The 16,069-nt window shown below is 44.4% G+C and overlaps 1 protein-coding gene and 1 long non-coding RNA gene across 13 annotated transcripts in view; one reads left to right on the top strand and one right to left on the bottom strand.

Annotated features, from left to right (window-relative positions):
- The window catches only part of LOC105275048 (disabled homolog 2-interacting protein), a 308,710-nt gene that overhangs the window by 243,134 nt on the left and 49,507 nt on the right, over positions 1–16,069 (top strand). The window lies entirely within an intron of this gene.
- LOC105275051 overlaps positions 13,306–16,069 on the bottom strand; it is a 184,689-nt gene continuing 181,925 nt past the window's right edge. Inside the window, exon 3 of the long non-coding RNA XR_002192980.2 lies at positions 13,306–13,774. This is a non-coding gene — a long non-coding RNA (uncharacterized LOC105275051). The remainder of the gene's footprint in view (positions 13,775–16,069) is intronic.

The following is a 16,069-nucleotide window of genomic DNA, read 5'->3' on the forward strand; positions in this document are numbered from 1 at the left end:
ATTCATTTAATTCTCTTCATTTACTTCTCATTTAATCTATTCGGAAATGTTTTATCTGATTTCTGATCAATTCAGTTTCTCATTTGACGAGACAGTTTATAAAATTTTTCTGAATTGGTTATATGAACTTCTGTGGTTATCGCAAGGATTATTTCAAAGACATTGCAGGGAATCGCCGAAGAAATTAAATCGCGGAAGTTACGTGGCGTGAATCGCCCTGTATAACGCAACATCGCGCCGTCGAGATAACGAACTCGAGTGCGTTCGCGAAAAACGTTGCGATACACGCGTGGTGGTCGGATAGGATATTAAATGGCGAGCAGCCTCGCGAGATAAATCACCGAAGTACTTAAAGTCGCGAGGTCGCCGGAACGATCCTCAAACGGTCGAGCAGACGCGCCGGTTTGCCCGAGCGAGTAACGAGCGTTAATTATCCACTTCCGCAGGATCTATCACGCCATCCGTAGCCTCTAAACGATTTTTGTTTCGGCCCGGTAATTACGCAATAATTACACACCACCAAGTACCAGAAAGCTGCGTTTAGGGCTATCGAGATTTACGGGGCGAGCGAGATTTGAGAGTTTTACCGTGGTGGAATTTTAAAGATTCATTTACGATAAAATCTCTCCGATAAGCACACGACTCACTGAAACGCACGCTTCTAAAAATGGTTAATGGTTGTCCATTAGCTTTGATTATTTTTAATAGGATTACGACGAAGAAATTCTTATTTCTCTCGTATCTCTCATTAAATATTAAATAATTCCGAATAATGTAAGAGAAGCTACTTTTAAAAGTACTTTTTAAAGATTTTCTTGGGAGAATATTGCGTCTTCGCGAATTAAAGACAGAAAGAATTACACATCTTAACTATTAATCTTCGGTCGCTTTTTATCTTATAAATTATGATATGAGATAACTTTTATTCTGAAACTTTCCGCAAAGTTGGATCTGTAAAAGAAAAGTTGGACATTCAAGTTTGCAGATATATAACTTTTTCATTTTCGCGTAGGAAATGTACTCGCGCAACATTGTATGCACAAAGGGGCACCTACGCACGTCGGTTGAAAGCACGAAACTTTTACGGGTATAATCGTAATTACAAAGGACGAAATTACAGCATGCACTCATGGTCAGAAGGGGTCCGGCGACTTTTAAGCATATGTGCGTAATGATTATGCACGCGAGTTGAAACGACGTTACGCGTTACTGTTGTATCTTTTCCGATAATATATCAGTGTGAGAAAGCTTTTTGCGACCGATAATAATGTTTGCACGGCAAACATGCGTATGCGGAAACATTGGCAATCTCGTCAATCTCGTCAATCATTCATCGTTCTTGAATGCATTTCCCTCGCGGCATCCATCATCCTTCGCCTGAAAAACTGACGGACAAATAAGATCCTTGAGTCAACGTGAGCCTTTTACTTTATATTACGCGATTTATATTACGAGTATCGTTAAAAAATATTAATTATTATTTATTCGATTATTTATTTCATCGTTCGGAGCGCGTCTTTCTATTTCGAAGTGAGATTCTGCAACATGCGTCGCGAAAATTATAAATCGTGTCGCGCATTAAAGATAAAACGGGAATCGCGCGTCGGACAATTTACGGCGCGGCAATCAAAAAGGCTGATAACGCGGGCGACAAGGTTTTATCTAATTCAAACCGCGGCGAGAATGAATCGCTGCCTCCACTATCGACGCGCTCTCTCTCTCCCGAGCTAATTGTGAAGAATGCAAAGCACAAAGCATACACTGAACACGATTATCGGAGTAAATGTATGGTCGCGTGTGCTAAATCTCCTCTCGATACGGCATCACGTACGGCCGAGCCTCTCTACTCACGTTTTTCATTCGCTCTCTGTCGCTTTCTCCCTCCCTCGCCTCGTAAAATTATCTTGATATATTGACGGAACTTAACGGGGCGGATCTAATGCTTCGGAGAACTTTGTTGCGATACGGGAGCGAATCGGCGCGAATGCGTGTGTACAGAGTGTCCCAGAGCCTCAGTTTACTTGTGGATTTCAAGGTTCTCGATTTTTAACACTGTAGATATCTTTTTAATTAACTTTCCGGAATTATGAGGTAAAAATTATTGTAGACTCGGCTTGTGTATGTGACGTCGAACGAAGATTGATATCAATTTTATTCTTTATTCGAGAAATCCTTTATCTTTAATTGTTTATAACTTTCTGATTTCTCGACTTCTAAATATGCTCACAAACATATCTCGAAGAGTCAATCTTGAAATAACGAGCGATTAAAAATAAAGACTCCCTCAAAGAGACTGATGTTTACTTTTGCAATCATTTATTTGTACAATTTAATGTTTCACAATATTTCTTGAGAACCCAAAACTCATAAGTAAATATAAGGATCACTTGATAGACCAACATCACGTGTCATGAGTTTCCGAGCAGAGACAGGAATCGTCTCGTAAAGATATCCAGGAAGTCCCGATCGTAACTGCAACCGGGCGAATTGCATCGAGGAAATATTTTCGTTCTTCATTCACCGTGCGTTTCGTTTCGCAGAGCATAAATAAGGCGTAATACATTTCACCTGGACACCTTGCAGCGGCCTTGCGTTGTCTAGACCTGCGATCTGCTTCGCTTATGGAGGCTTATCGCTCCGCTTCTGGATTATGTCGAATTATTTCGACGGATGTCGATAAAACGAAACCGAGCGGATCGGAAAGCATCACTGTCGCGATGATGCCACTTGATCTCTGCGATCGTGCAATCAGTTTCCTTTACATCTCCTCACCTCGCGATCTCGCGATGCTAATTTTTTCAGTAAGGGAAACGTTACGCAACAACCGTACGCCCTTCGAAAAAGTGGCCAAGTGGAAAATTGCGTTTGCCTTACCGCGCGAACAGAGCAGACGTGCTGAAGGCTTTAAAGTGGAGTTTAGAATGATTTACGCTACGACCGGCAATTCTCGAGATGTATTCGATGGATCACTTAGCACCGCATGTTTTTGCAGCTATATACCGACTTCCGAGCGAGCGCTTCCTTCTGTATTTCGTAACGGGCGACACTTGCTCCAACTATCTTAAATTAAAATTCAATTGCGAGAAATTTTGATGTCACTTTCGGGAATTTTGGAATTTAAGATACGAATCCACCTTCTATGAGATCTGCTTCGGCAGAGTGACTGCAAAAATCAGGGGCATCTCGAGATTCTCGATAGTTGCAATTCGGTAGCGTGAAAGTGCAAAAGAGTTCTGCTCGCTGCAACAATCCCAATTCCTGCGGACTTTCTAGTAAAAGCTAGAGAAATGCCCAAGCGGCCGCTCTTTTTCCCCCATATCCGTCGCGCATAAAATAAAGAGCGCTTTGAATCGTCAATTCTCAGCAGTCATTGAACTCTCATCTGTCGATTTCATGGAAACAAATTCATGTTTCTTGAAAGTTTTAAGACTGAGGCGTGCCGCTTCGCCTCAGTCAGAACATTCATAAGACGCGGATCTATTCGATATTTAAGAATTCAGAAAGTTTAATATTTCATGTTTGTAAAATTCTGTTCTACACTCGCAGAAGCACGGTGTACCACGTGTATCGAACAAAATGAAAAACGTCAATCATAAAGACGTTCTTACTCCCTTCTGTTGTTGCGTCGAAAGTCGAGTGATAAATTGGACAAGCTGAGTGACAGAAATGAACGGGAGGGATTTTTTGACCACCTCGTAAATTAGATTCTTCTGCCTGATGCAAGAGGGGAGGGAGCGGGAGATCGAATTTCGCGATTCCACCGACGAATTTGCCGGTACCGTTAGGGCGGCAGAAATTGCACCGGACGCGCGCCCTTCATTTCTCGTCGGCCATCGAGGACCGTCTTAATTAAAGGACCGGGAGAGATTACACGCGTTGACTCGGTAAGTTCTTCAAACGAGTCATTACTCTTACGTCGCGTCCGTCGAAGCCACGTAAGACGAGTGCTCTGTTACAAAAACGAGAATGAGAAAAGTTCATCGCGGACGTATGAAGTGTGAGACACTGCACCAATTGTCCTTTATACTGTTGATCTGTACAGATAAAAGCGAAAGCACTTATCCTAATTATGCTTGCAGACGTATTCTGCGAAGATATAAACAACTGTAAAATCTCGTATCTAAATTAATGTCGTGGAATTCAGTTTCCTCAATTAAAAGTTTTTAAGGTAAAGAACAAAATTGAGATATTTAGAGATTTCTAACGTTTAATAAATTCGTAGTTTATTGTCGCTAATAAGTGTAACTATGACGATGCATTAGTTGTTTAAATTGCATACTTTGCGTTTAAGTGTCTTGTCAAATCTTATCTTAATTTAGACTTTCCTGCAAGGAATCGTGCATTTTATCATTATGATATCACGGTTGGAGTGTTATTTTCGGCGGAGACTGATGAGATTAATACACCTGGAGGAATGTGGTCGTCTCGAGATCTCTGTGACTAACTAGTTTGTGTATCGAAGGACACGTGACCGAACCACGAAGAATCTCTTCACAAATCGCGTCGATCGCGGTCGGGGACCTGCATCGACATTTTGGGAACCTACTTATGCAGGGCTCGTTCGTTCAGCCACCTGCCCTTCCCAAGCCCAAGCCCAAGTCGAAAGAAAAAGTCGCCGCGATTACAGTTGCCTCGACCAGACTTCCTCGCTGTCGTTCCTCTCCAAACAAACTTTCGGTATTCTTTCCTAATTCTCGCCGACTAGCAGGTCCCTATTACCAACGAAAGGGTTGAAAGGATTTAATCGATTTTTCAAAAACTTTAAAAAAGTGAAGAATAAATTGTGAAACCTGTTAATATCATATTTTAATATTCTAAGCGTCAATCGTTGTTGAGATTTTGTAAAATAAAAGTATCGAATAAATAGTGAGATTCAATCAATCGCATTTTGACACAACAGTAGTGAAAAAAGTAAATAATCCTTTCAAAGAACAAGTTCTTGATGAGTTTGCTCTCATATAATTCATCACACGTATGATAAGCGTGCGTCCCGCAAAAGCACCATAAGGCCGATATCGCGCGATACTCTTCGGACCATATTGCTGCCAGTGTTCGCAGAAAAAAAGAGAGATATCGCGCCATCACCGTTCGTTCGTTGTCCATCAGATGCATTGGGATTTCATTGCATTTCGAACAATGACGCGAATCCGATTTTTCACGCTGGTCCCGACACCTCCCCGAATTCCCGTGTAAAGAGGAAGACTCGCCCCACCGATCGATCTCGCAAACGAGTATTTAAGGGATCGAGCCAATCTTTTTTTTCCTGCGATTCGCGACCAATTCCCGTCCCGTATCCGTGAAAAATCACTGTGACATCGCAGATTGCGGCTTCATTCCGGCCACCGGCGTTTCGTCGCGCGTTGAAAGAGAGCGTTCCTGCTTTGATTTCTTCCTCTCTATCTCTCTCTTTCTCTGTCCCGTGTTGACCGTTTTCCCGCGTGAACGGGAAACCCGACTCTGGATCACTCGCACGGAAGAGGCGCTCGATTAAACAGAAATAGCACGCGGTATCGGACGGATCTTTCCCGTTAAAAACCCGTGACGCAGTCATGACGGATACGGCAATTCGATGATTCGCTCTCATGCGGATCGCTTCCACTCCCGTTAGAAATTCTTTTCAAAGTCAAAATTGAAGAAACAATATTTTCGATTTAGAATTAAATACATATTGGGTCATTAAGTATGAAACTTTACAAATGTAAAAGCGCCATCTTTAACATTTGTTATCTCAAATTTGGCGCCAGACGTCACTATCAGGTTAGGTTAGTGTGATAGATGTATGTTCGCTCTTCAAATGTCATATTTATTTGTTCAAATATCTTCATTAGTTTTATTGGTGGATTCTTTTTTATAGAACTATGGAAAAGTCCAAAATTCGTGTGATTTATGAATATGAGTTCCGCCGTGGAACCACAGTGTCGGAGACAGTTCGTAATATCAACGCTGTATTTGGTGAAGGTTCAACTACTAAAGCAACGGTGGGCAATTGGTCCAAAAACTTCAGAGATGGAGATTTCAGCCTCGCTAATGAGCCACGTGAAAGACCAAAGACGAAGGTGGATAATGATCACTTGAGAGCCGTAGTAGAGTCCGATCCATCTCAAAGTACACGTGAATTGGCATCGATATTCAATGTTTCCATACCCACCATATTGGTTCATTTAGCTGCAATTGGTAAGATAAAGAAGTTGGACAAATGGGTCCCGCACGAATTGACCGATGCGCAGCAGGCGCAACGTCTAGAGGCTTCCCTTTCTTTGCTTTCCCGTCACAAAAATGAATCTTTTTTTAATCGAATTGTGACCTGCGATGAAAAGTGGATACTCTACGACAATCGTAAACGCTCACATCAGTGGCTGAACGCTGATGAACCACCGAGACATCACGCGAAACCCAACGTTACACAGAAGAAGCTTATGGTGACTGGTGGTCCAGGTCAGGTGTTATCTACTACAACTTTATGAAACCTGGTACATCGATAACGGCTGAAGTATATTGCAAGCAACTTGACGAAATGATGCAACAACTTGCTATTAAACAACCGAAATTGGTCAATCGGTCAATGCCAATGCTGTTGCATGATAATGCTCGACCGCACACTGCACGACTGACCGTGGCAAGCTACAGGAGTTGGAATTGGAAACTCTCCGTCATCCACCATATTCACCAGATCTATCACCTACCGACTATCACTTCTTCCGGAATTTGGACAACTTCTTGGTGGGAAAATTCTTCAATTCTCAACAGGCAGTCGAATCAGCCTTCCGCGACTTCATCGATTCCCGTACTCCTGGCTTCTATAGTAGAGGCATAGACCAACTACCACTAAAATGGCAGAAGTGTGTAGATAACATGGGCGCATACTTCGATTGAAAATAAATCATGTCCATGTGCCAAAAAATGCAAAAGTTTATGTTCTATTTGTAAAGTTTCATACTTAATGACCCAATATATTCACTTTCAAAGCACGTATTTAATATTTCTCTCTTTTTTTCGACTTTCTAATCTTTGATCAGCCACAGCGGTCCACTTGTTCTCAATTGAACACCTCCACGAATCATCCTCTCTCGGAACAGATACTCCACGGTAGTTTAGCGAGGGCTGCGATAACACGCAACATATCAATAACGGTGGACATTACGAGAGATAATCGCGGTCCATTATCTGCGGCCTCGCGAGAAACGCCATCGCATTGACCCAATCGTGAGTGACTGACGGCGTCTCGTTGACGGAGAGCTTCGCGCGCGAGAATGAATCGGATTTCAAGGCGCGTTGCTCAATGTAGGCCTCGTTATGAAACGGATTTCAACACGGTGTTACTTAATTACGGTCGATCGTGCTGCTGTCGGCTTAACGTTCCCCGTTCGTGATGCAGCTGGACTTTTCGCGATCAGCTTTGTTTGATACCTGCCCGAGTGTTGTGCATATATTTTCTTGCCACATCCGTGTCATATGAAATCACGACGTCGTGCCATCCGCTTGATAAAGGATAGAAATGATAGTTTAATATACGCGGGCAATGATCTCTCAAGGATTAGCCAGGATCGGACGAATTCGAATTCTCGAACGGGGAATCGCATCTTCCACGAACGTGAGAATACGCCGGAAGTCTATTCCCACTGGATTCCCCAGAGAAGATTCCTCAATCCTGCTTGCAGACGCGAAGTTGGATTCCTTGGCGGCTCGTTCTCGTTCTCCCACGATCGATTTCGCGGTCGGCTCGTTCCGATTCCATTTATAAAGTTGACATAGATCGAGATGCTCGTGCATTCGAGTTAATTTTTTCCATCAGCTTACAAAGCTTTAACCGGTGTCGGTGTCGGCATTGAAAAATTTACGAAGGAGTTAATTATGAACTCCACGAAAGTTCAATGAGATGGTCGCAGAGGAAAAGTGAAGGGAAATAATACCGGAAATTTTCAGGATGTTTATATCCATCAATCGGCTTTTCACTGCAATTGAAAATTTCTCAGAATATTTACCGATGAGATAAAAGGTAGAGAAAGAGAGACATACCGGAATTACCTTGTGTTATTTATAATGAATCCGCATCGCGCAGCGCAACGTTAGAGTCGAGTTCTGTTAGTCAAGGCGAACTTAACAGTCGTCGGACCGCAATTACTCGAAGTGAACGGATTTCTTTCCATTCGCCCTGCGGCGGCGGCGGCGGCAGCGGTTGGTGCGTGAGAACAGCGAACGATCGCGGAACGCCGCCGTGCATGTCAAAAGTCGGTAACGAAACCTGTTATTTTTTAATACCCGATCATTTGCCGACTTTTATTATCGCAGTCGACTGCGCAGCCGAGGCATTGGGCAAACTTTCTTACGAGGATTATCGGTCGGCGGCCAAGTCTGGCGTTTCTTTATCGGAAGTACAAGAACCCGCGCTTAGAAGTACGGAGTACTTCTCGGCCTGATCCGATTAAATAATGATTTTCTTCTTGTCGATAATCGTAAACGTATTATTTTATTTTATTTTATAACATTTTTCCTGGAAAGGAATAATTAATTATTTATCTCGTACTAATTATGTAAAATTTTATAATAGTTGTGACGTAAACGCGCGAACGTTGGCGGAGCCAAGAAATAAAAGTTTATCGAAACGTCGATATGTTTTGTTCATTGAGATATAAAATCATTTGTTCGTCACTTAAGCGGACAATAAGTAAAAGCGAACCGGCAGTACGCAATATCTCGATATGCTTAGCTCGATTCAGTGAGCAGACATGAATCCGAGAGGCATAACAAAGGGATTTCGCTATCGTCGAGGAAATAGGGCGTGGTTGGAAAACAGCAATTGAAAGGTCGCGGATTAATACGAGCCAGTTTTATCCCAGACGAGAAAACGACTCGTAAATTGTCTGTGCAACTACGGAGGTATACTTCTACGGGGGTACACGTTTGTGTTTTACGGCGCGAATCAATTCTTCGACAGCGGATCGAATCCCACGTAACGGCACATCGCTCGGGTTAATCGCCAATAATCGTACCCGTCGATCTTATTTTCCTGCCGCAGATCTTATCGCGTGTATTAGAAAATTAACTTGATCGGTGATATCACGTTGATGATTAACCCAATGCCGCAATCAAGTATCAGCAACAGGATTTACACGTACTTATTTATTTCTCATTTATTAATCATTTTTTAAGTAACTTTTAAATAATTTCTTTGAAATACAAAATTAGAGTGAACAATTTTTGGAAGGGAAAAATCCAACACCTATGCATACGACTAATATTTAATCGCAAGAGATTGGCACGTATTCGTACGGGCACGTTATTCGGATCATCGATTTCGCGGCGAAGGCTCGTTTGACTTCTTCAGGATCCTCGCGTTCATGCGATTCTTTACGTGCTTCTCTTGGCCAACCGGTCTACTGAACTCCGACCCGTTACGTCGCGCACCGTTGCACCGGGAGTCAGCGTGTCAGCTGTAAGCCATTGCACGGGTTTTGTTCATCGATCGATTGCGTTAAAGACCGAGTCCAAAGTCGACGGCGCATGTTTGTGCAACTTGGCCGTGAACAATGCACGCCAACCGGCTATCCCAGGCGGACCCAGGCGTACCGTGTGCTTCCACCGGACCGTTCCACGTGGAGAACACTCGATCGACGGAGACGCGGTTGACGTATGCAAACGTATGCGCGGCTATTTTTTCCCGCCCATAGATGGAAATCGCGTGACTGCATCGTGAGATCTGCCGCATCTGCAGTCCCGCGACTCCGACAACGAGTATGCTAATTTCCCGGTCGCTGCACTCCGGTTTTCCGATATGCCGATAACCACTGACGTTTGCGGACGTGTATAGACCGCGAAAGTCGGCCGATCTAGTAGGAACTACTTCTGCTCGCCCCGGCGAGCCACTTTGTAGCTCGTGGACTTTTACCAGTCCAGCTGTCGAACTTTTAACTTCTTCTTTAATCGCCGCGGGATGATCGATGTTCCCGCGATGTGACTCTGCTGCGAAAGCGACGTATTACTCGCCTTCTTTGATATTTTTATTCGAGGCATTTTATTTGTTTTTGGAATCCGCGATTGTTTCGTTTGTTGGCGTCAATTTCATTCGCAGAAAAACCGGTGGTGCTTCGAGAAGCCGTTATGCGCGATTCTAACTCACGTTGCATCCGTGGTGCGTGTCAATGAACGTCGAGTTCGTTGTTTGCTTAAGCGCAGGCATGCAGAAGCATGCAGAAGCATCGCGTTAGGACTCGGCGGCGACACGACGCGATTGTGCGTATCGCGACACATTTTTCCGTTCCGCTTCTTGATGATCCACTTTGCGGTTTCGTGATGCTGACTTTATCAAGTTCAGAGCGGCTCGCCGGATGTGACGCAACGCGTGGATCTCCTGTGTGTCCACGCGATTAATTTCTCATAAATATATTTTGTTTATTGCTTGGCATGGAACAGATATTACTCGCTAGGCAGATTTGATCTTTTGTAATATTCGCGAAGAAGATTCACGCGCGTAAAACCCCCAAGCCGATTTCCGGTAAAAAATAATTCCGGCTTTTAAGAGCCGTCAATTTATACTTGGTTGCTCCGAAACGTTGAAAGACCGAACGGCTTCGATCATCGTAATCGCGCGTAATTGACGTACGTGACGCTTCCTCGTTTTTTTCGCGTTGAATGGAACAGCCGGAAGTGACATCAGGCGGGTGTTCGTCCGTGCGTCGGATTGCAATGAGTTCTGCGGAAAAGTGCTCGCGACACACGTGTCCTACAATGCCAGCCAGTCGTCATTAAGTAACGGTCGGCACAAATGCATTGTCGAGGACGCGATCAATTGAGATGGCAATTTGCTGCGCGAGGTTGCCGCCGGAATTGAGCGTTAAATTGCGCGGGGGTGAAACCGGCTAAAATTTGCATGCCACCTTAATTGAAAAGGAAGCACGGTCGACTAGGGAAATGCCTGCGCGTGTTATCTAACCTAATGCATCGCGAAATTTGCGGCAAGAACTTTTTATTTTTGGATTTTTGGAAACGTAAAGCGAATGTTCTCCCCGATATTTATTTGTTAACATTTATGATGTTAAAAATGTAATTTTATATGTAATATATAAAATTATACTTACAGTGATAAATGTACTTTTGTAAGTAATATGTTTAATGATAATATATACACGCACATCGTCGAGATTTATTATAATTATTAGGAGCCGTGATTGCGCATGAGACTCCACATAATCTTTTACATACGAGGAAGCGTGAGATAAAAGATGCGTCCATCTGGTTAGCACGTTGGAAACGCTGCGACTGCGCTTCCGAGGAGCAACGAACTCAGCGATTAATTGCAACAGCTGATTAGCGACATACGCGTGCGCGCGCGTGCGATAACGTAATAACGCAATTAATCTCGTGATTGTGATTAATCGACGCGTCATACTTTCTACTTTCGCGATCGCCGCGTTACACAATAGACGTAATTCTTTCTCGTAATTTTTTCCCGCGTGAGTCATCGTGATCTCCGAGCATCCGCAAGTGTAGCAACGAATCATGATTATAACGCGCGGGTTTGTCAGCGAATTGAAATTTTTCTTTTAATCGAAATATTTGAATTCGATTAAATAGCATACATCATGTCGACATTGATTTGATAACGGTGCGATAACGCTTTCTATTTTCTCAGTGAAAGGTTTCCGTGTTTGAAAGTTGCATTTTCTTTATTCTTGCATACATATATATATATATATATTTTTTATATATTCTTTAGACTTTCTGGTTTTTCGGATTCGCTAATTAAACAATTTACGATTACTCAGAGAAATACAGTGTATCGCGCTTTCTAATCTTCTCGTAAAATCACGAGATTTTCTAATATATTATTTTTCAGCAGCAGACAAGAACGCACGAACAACGCATGAGAAATACACAATGTCACTTGACTGATTCTCGTCGTGCAACTTTCCAACGAGATATTCCGTATAATTCACTTATCTGATCCCGATGATTATAGAATCCGCGACGGTACGCGCCGTCATTATCGATGCTTAATCAAGCTTGCGGTCAAATTTGCCAGCGCTGTTCGCGGTCTGCCTTCTCGAGAGCGTCGCGTCCCGTCACGATGTCCTGTCTCGTCGCGAAAATTGCAAACCGCAGAAGGCAGTTACGACGAGATGAACGTTTCCGCTTTGGCGAAACGACGGAATTTTCGTCTCTGCCGAATGCCACGCGGAGCTGCTAACGTCGCTATTTGCCACTGATTGCGCCCGCGAGTTAATTAACATCGCCCGTCCGATTGGCTGTCGCTTTCTCGGATCATTTCGGCCTAGAAATCGTGCGACATGTGTTTAATTGATTCGATTGACGCGCTCTGTCAATTTGCACGAGGTATCTTTCCAGAAATGGCGAAGTGGAAACTTCTCGAGGGCGTCGTCGACGATTAACTGACTTTGATAAATTAAATCGAGACAAATAAAAATATAAAATTTTCTGATTATTAAATTTATGTGTGTAATTCACTTATATTAATTTCAAAATTTTTCCTTGTGACGAGACTTTTCTTATACGAGACACATAAAGAGCGATAACCCTGCAGCCTTCGTTTCAATCGGACTTGCCGTTGCATCAATCTGCATAATTACACCACTAAGGATAAAGATCATGCTCCATTGTCAGCATAGGAACGGAGTCGCGCGACCTAGTTGCCTTCGTCACCTATGCACGCACGTGTGCGTAGGGATAGTTGGGCCCGATCCGCGCGAACAATGGGCCGCACAAAGGACGACGCATCCGTAATCCGCAAAAATGTATCCCTTTGACAGCGCGATTGCGCCACCCTTCCACCTTCTCCCCGATCCCTTTAAAAGCTAGTTTGTTGCGCGGCTAGGCAGGCGGCCCGACATCCCTCGAGAGATCCTACGACCTTTGCGACCCGCCGCCATTAAGGTCGCCTTTACCGAGCCTTCGTTGCAGCTTGTTTGCTTGAACTAGCGAACGAACACCATCGACGCTGCATCCGATCAGACGCTCCCCTTTCTCGCTACATCTGCATAATTCATCGAATCGATCTGACGAGCTCCCTGTCTGTTCTCCTCTGATAGTTTATTTAGAGAGACCCCGTTGGAACTCCGGAGACTGAGCTGTCCAAGTTTCGCATTGATGAAACTCGTCACTGCGATGAGAACTCGACGAGGATTCTCGCACGCTGCAAAACGCGAATAAATGTGACTTTGAAAACACATTCCTCTCAGGCTCAGTAGAGATGATGAGAAAAATCGAGAGCAGTCACCATCTCGATGCGTTTGTTCATTTAAAAATCGATGCAGAGAGAAGCCGTTATGCAGAGAAAATTATTATAACATTGAATGTTTACGTTTTTATTTGGTGTTAATCTTTTATCAGTATTTGGCATCTTTACATTTATCCACGAATTTACGTCGAGACAGAATACACAGGTCCGTGGTGGAGCCGGCGGGAAATCCGGGACACACCCTGGTGCACGTGTTCCATTGGCGGTAATCTCGCGATACCGGATACTGTGCAAAACGAAATACTCGATTCTCTCTGTGATCGTGCGTGCTTGCCGCGGTCCGAGAGCGTGAATCGGCCTGGCGTGCTCGCGCCGAGCGTCGAGTCAGCCTCGACATAGAGATCACAGGCTGCTTCTTCCAGGCTGCGTTCCTTCTTGGTTCCCTCCTTAGAACTCGTGGATGAGTCACGTTTGCTATGGCGGAGACCCGTGAACTCCTGCCTCGTCACCCGCCGAGAGATTAACGACCCTGGCTGTCCCTCCTCCTCCCTCGCGTACCGGAAACCGATCCTCCGATGTCACCTGGATGGAGCAGGATAGAGATATTATAGTTAGAGGCTTTCTGGGTCATTCGCGAATTTCCGGAGAACATTAGCGGCTAATATTGTTGAGCCTGTTGTGAATTTCGATTTTATACGCTTACAAATCTTGCCATTGCTTTCTGAATCTAATATTTTTTTTACTAGAAATTACTGATTTTTATATATAATTACTGAACATTGTTGAAACACAAAATGCAGCTAACTCCTTCCTTACAAGGATCGATACTGGTATCTCGTATACGCATTAGCAACTTCAAACATTGTAGATTTGAACGCGTATGTCACTCTGACGTGTCAATTCAGCGCGACTTGAAACGTCAAAGGTTCGGTTCATTAATTTCGCTAATTGCCCCCCATCGATAGCATTAATGTACGTCGTACATCGGCGCGTCAGTAAGCCACGGTGCGATCGCAATTTCCGCTTTAATGAAAATTGGCGTCTTGTTTGAGGAGAGCATCGTGCAGGACAAGAGAGAAAAAGAGAGAAGACGTGCAAGAACACGTGCATTCGTGGTAATTGCGTTTTCGCCTCGCGGCTTGCACTTTCCGCGCAAACGTTTGCCGAGCCTTCGGAGGTAAACACGTTTCCCGGCTATTCTTGCCGATGCTATTCTTTTCCACGTTGGCGCCAGCCTATAGCTGTCGCAGGGTTATTTAAAGTCCCTCCCCTAGCGCAATTTTCGGCGTTCTCGCTCCAGAGCCAATATCTCTTCCCCGAATCCTCGCGAGAGGAGAACTTCCCTTCCCAGTAAAGGTTTACCGCTCATCGGGACTCTCGTCTTTGCCTTTGTCTCCCTCAAAGTAAACGATCAAGCATCCATGTGTAAATCATCCCTGCGTTTGCAATAGAAAATTGTTCCCGGCGACGAATCGCGTTAATTGCATCCAGGGTCGACGGGGAAATATGATATTACAGCTCGGAAATGACGCGATCGTCCTTTCACGTTGAAACCGCGAGACGACAATTATGTCATTGCTCGTTCTCATTCTCGTTGCCGCCGCGCTTAATGTTCCCAACGATCGCTCCCGCAATCTTGCGATAAAAATCACGGATATAGCGCGCGTGTCCGTGAATGGAGTGGCGAGTGCAGCGTGCGAGTGCGGTGCACACGGTTGCGGTGCCAGAACTAGGGCATCCGGCGCGGTAAAAGCGTTATTATGTGTGCACAGCAGAGGCCGCGATGAATAATACAGGCGTGTGCCTGAGATCGGTGACGCTGAATTATGCCGGTTTTCCCTCGCGAAACGCCTGGTCGGGACGGCCGGGAAAGTAGACCGCGCGAGAGTCTGGGAAAACTCGTGTGCTTATTAATTTTCGCAGTTTGTTTATCGTTCGGCGAGACGAGCGCGTGCCTCTATTAATTAATTACGAAGCCAATTAAGCGGCTGTGGTCTCCTCTCTCGAGTTCGTTTACGGTCGCGTAACGGCGAGATTGCAGTCGCGATATCTCGCGGTTAAGTGACTGGAAACGAGAAATCCTCGCCAGTCCGCATAATAACCGGCGAATTTAACTTTTAACCGTGACGAGAACTTGTTACCCCAGATAAGTCTTCGAATCAATGTTCTATTTTCCTGTCTGCGTTCTCGATGGCGAACGTGGAGATCCGAAGCGCCTATGATAAAGCATTCTAAAGTATTTATCACCGATAAATACTTATCATAATTATGCATGATAATTAAGCATTAGTTATGTGATACTATACTTGGCGCCTTTCACTCGCCACTTTTCACCGAAATACCTTGCCATTAGGGAATGAATCATCGCCGTTAATCGCGTTGACAACGGCAAATCATTATTTCACGCCAAACTGTACATGCGTGTGCGCGCGTTCGTGTGTGCGTTGGAACATTCGTCATTTGCTGCCAACAAGGCCGGCAATAAAAGTAACGGTGGCGGCAATAAAGCGCCTTCCGATATTATCTGCTGTGCTTACCGTCAAGCTCCTTTCTCCTTATATCCGTCCTCTTGGGCGGAGGGAGGCGTAGCCCTTACATGCGTGCGTCATGCGATGGAAAACGAGATGATAAGAAATAGAGCGTGCACTTACTACACGCATTACGTATGCCGACTCGACGGAACAAAAGCTGATATTATAACGGTGGATAAAATAAACGATGAATCACGCACGGTGTGGCAGTAACTCTCGAAATCTTCGGTCCCCTGCCTCCCCCATTCATTCCGGCGAAATACGTAATTAAGGCGGCGTTGAGTCAAAACTAATCCCTATGAATCAACTTGTGAATAAGGATCACCGCACTGCCCTTTCAGTCTTT

This window comes from Ooceraea biroi, chromosome 8 (genome assembly GCF_003672135.1).
Source record: "Ooceraea biroi isolate clonal line C1 chromosome 8, Obir_v5.4, whole genome shotgun sequence".
Classification (NCBI taxonomy): domain Eukaryota; kingdom Metazoa; phylum Arthropoda; class Insecta; order Hymenoptera; family Formicidae; genus Ooceraea; species Ooceraea biroi.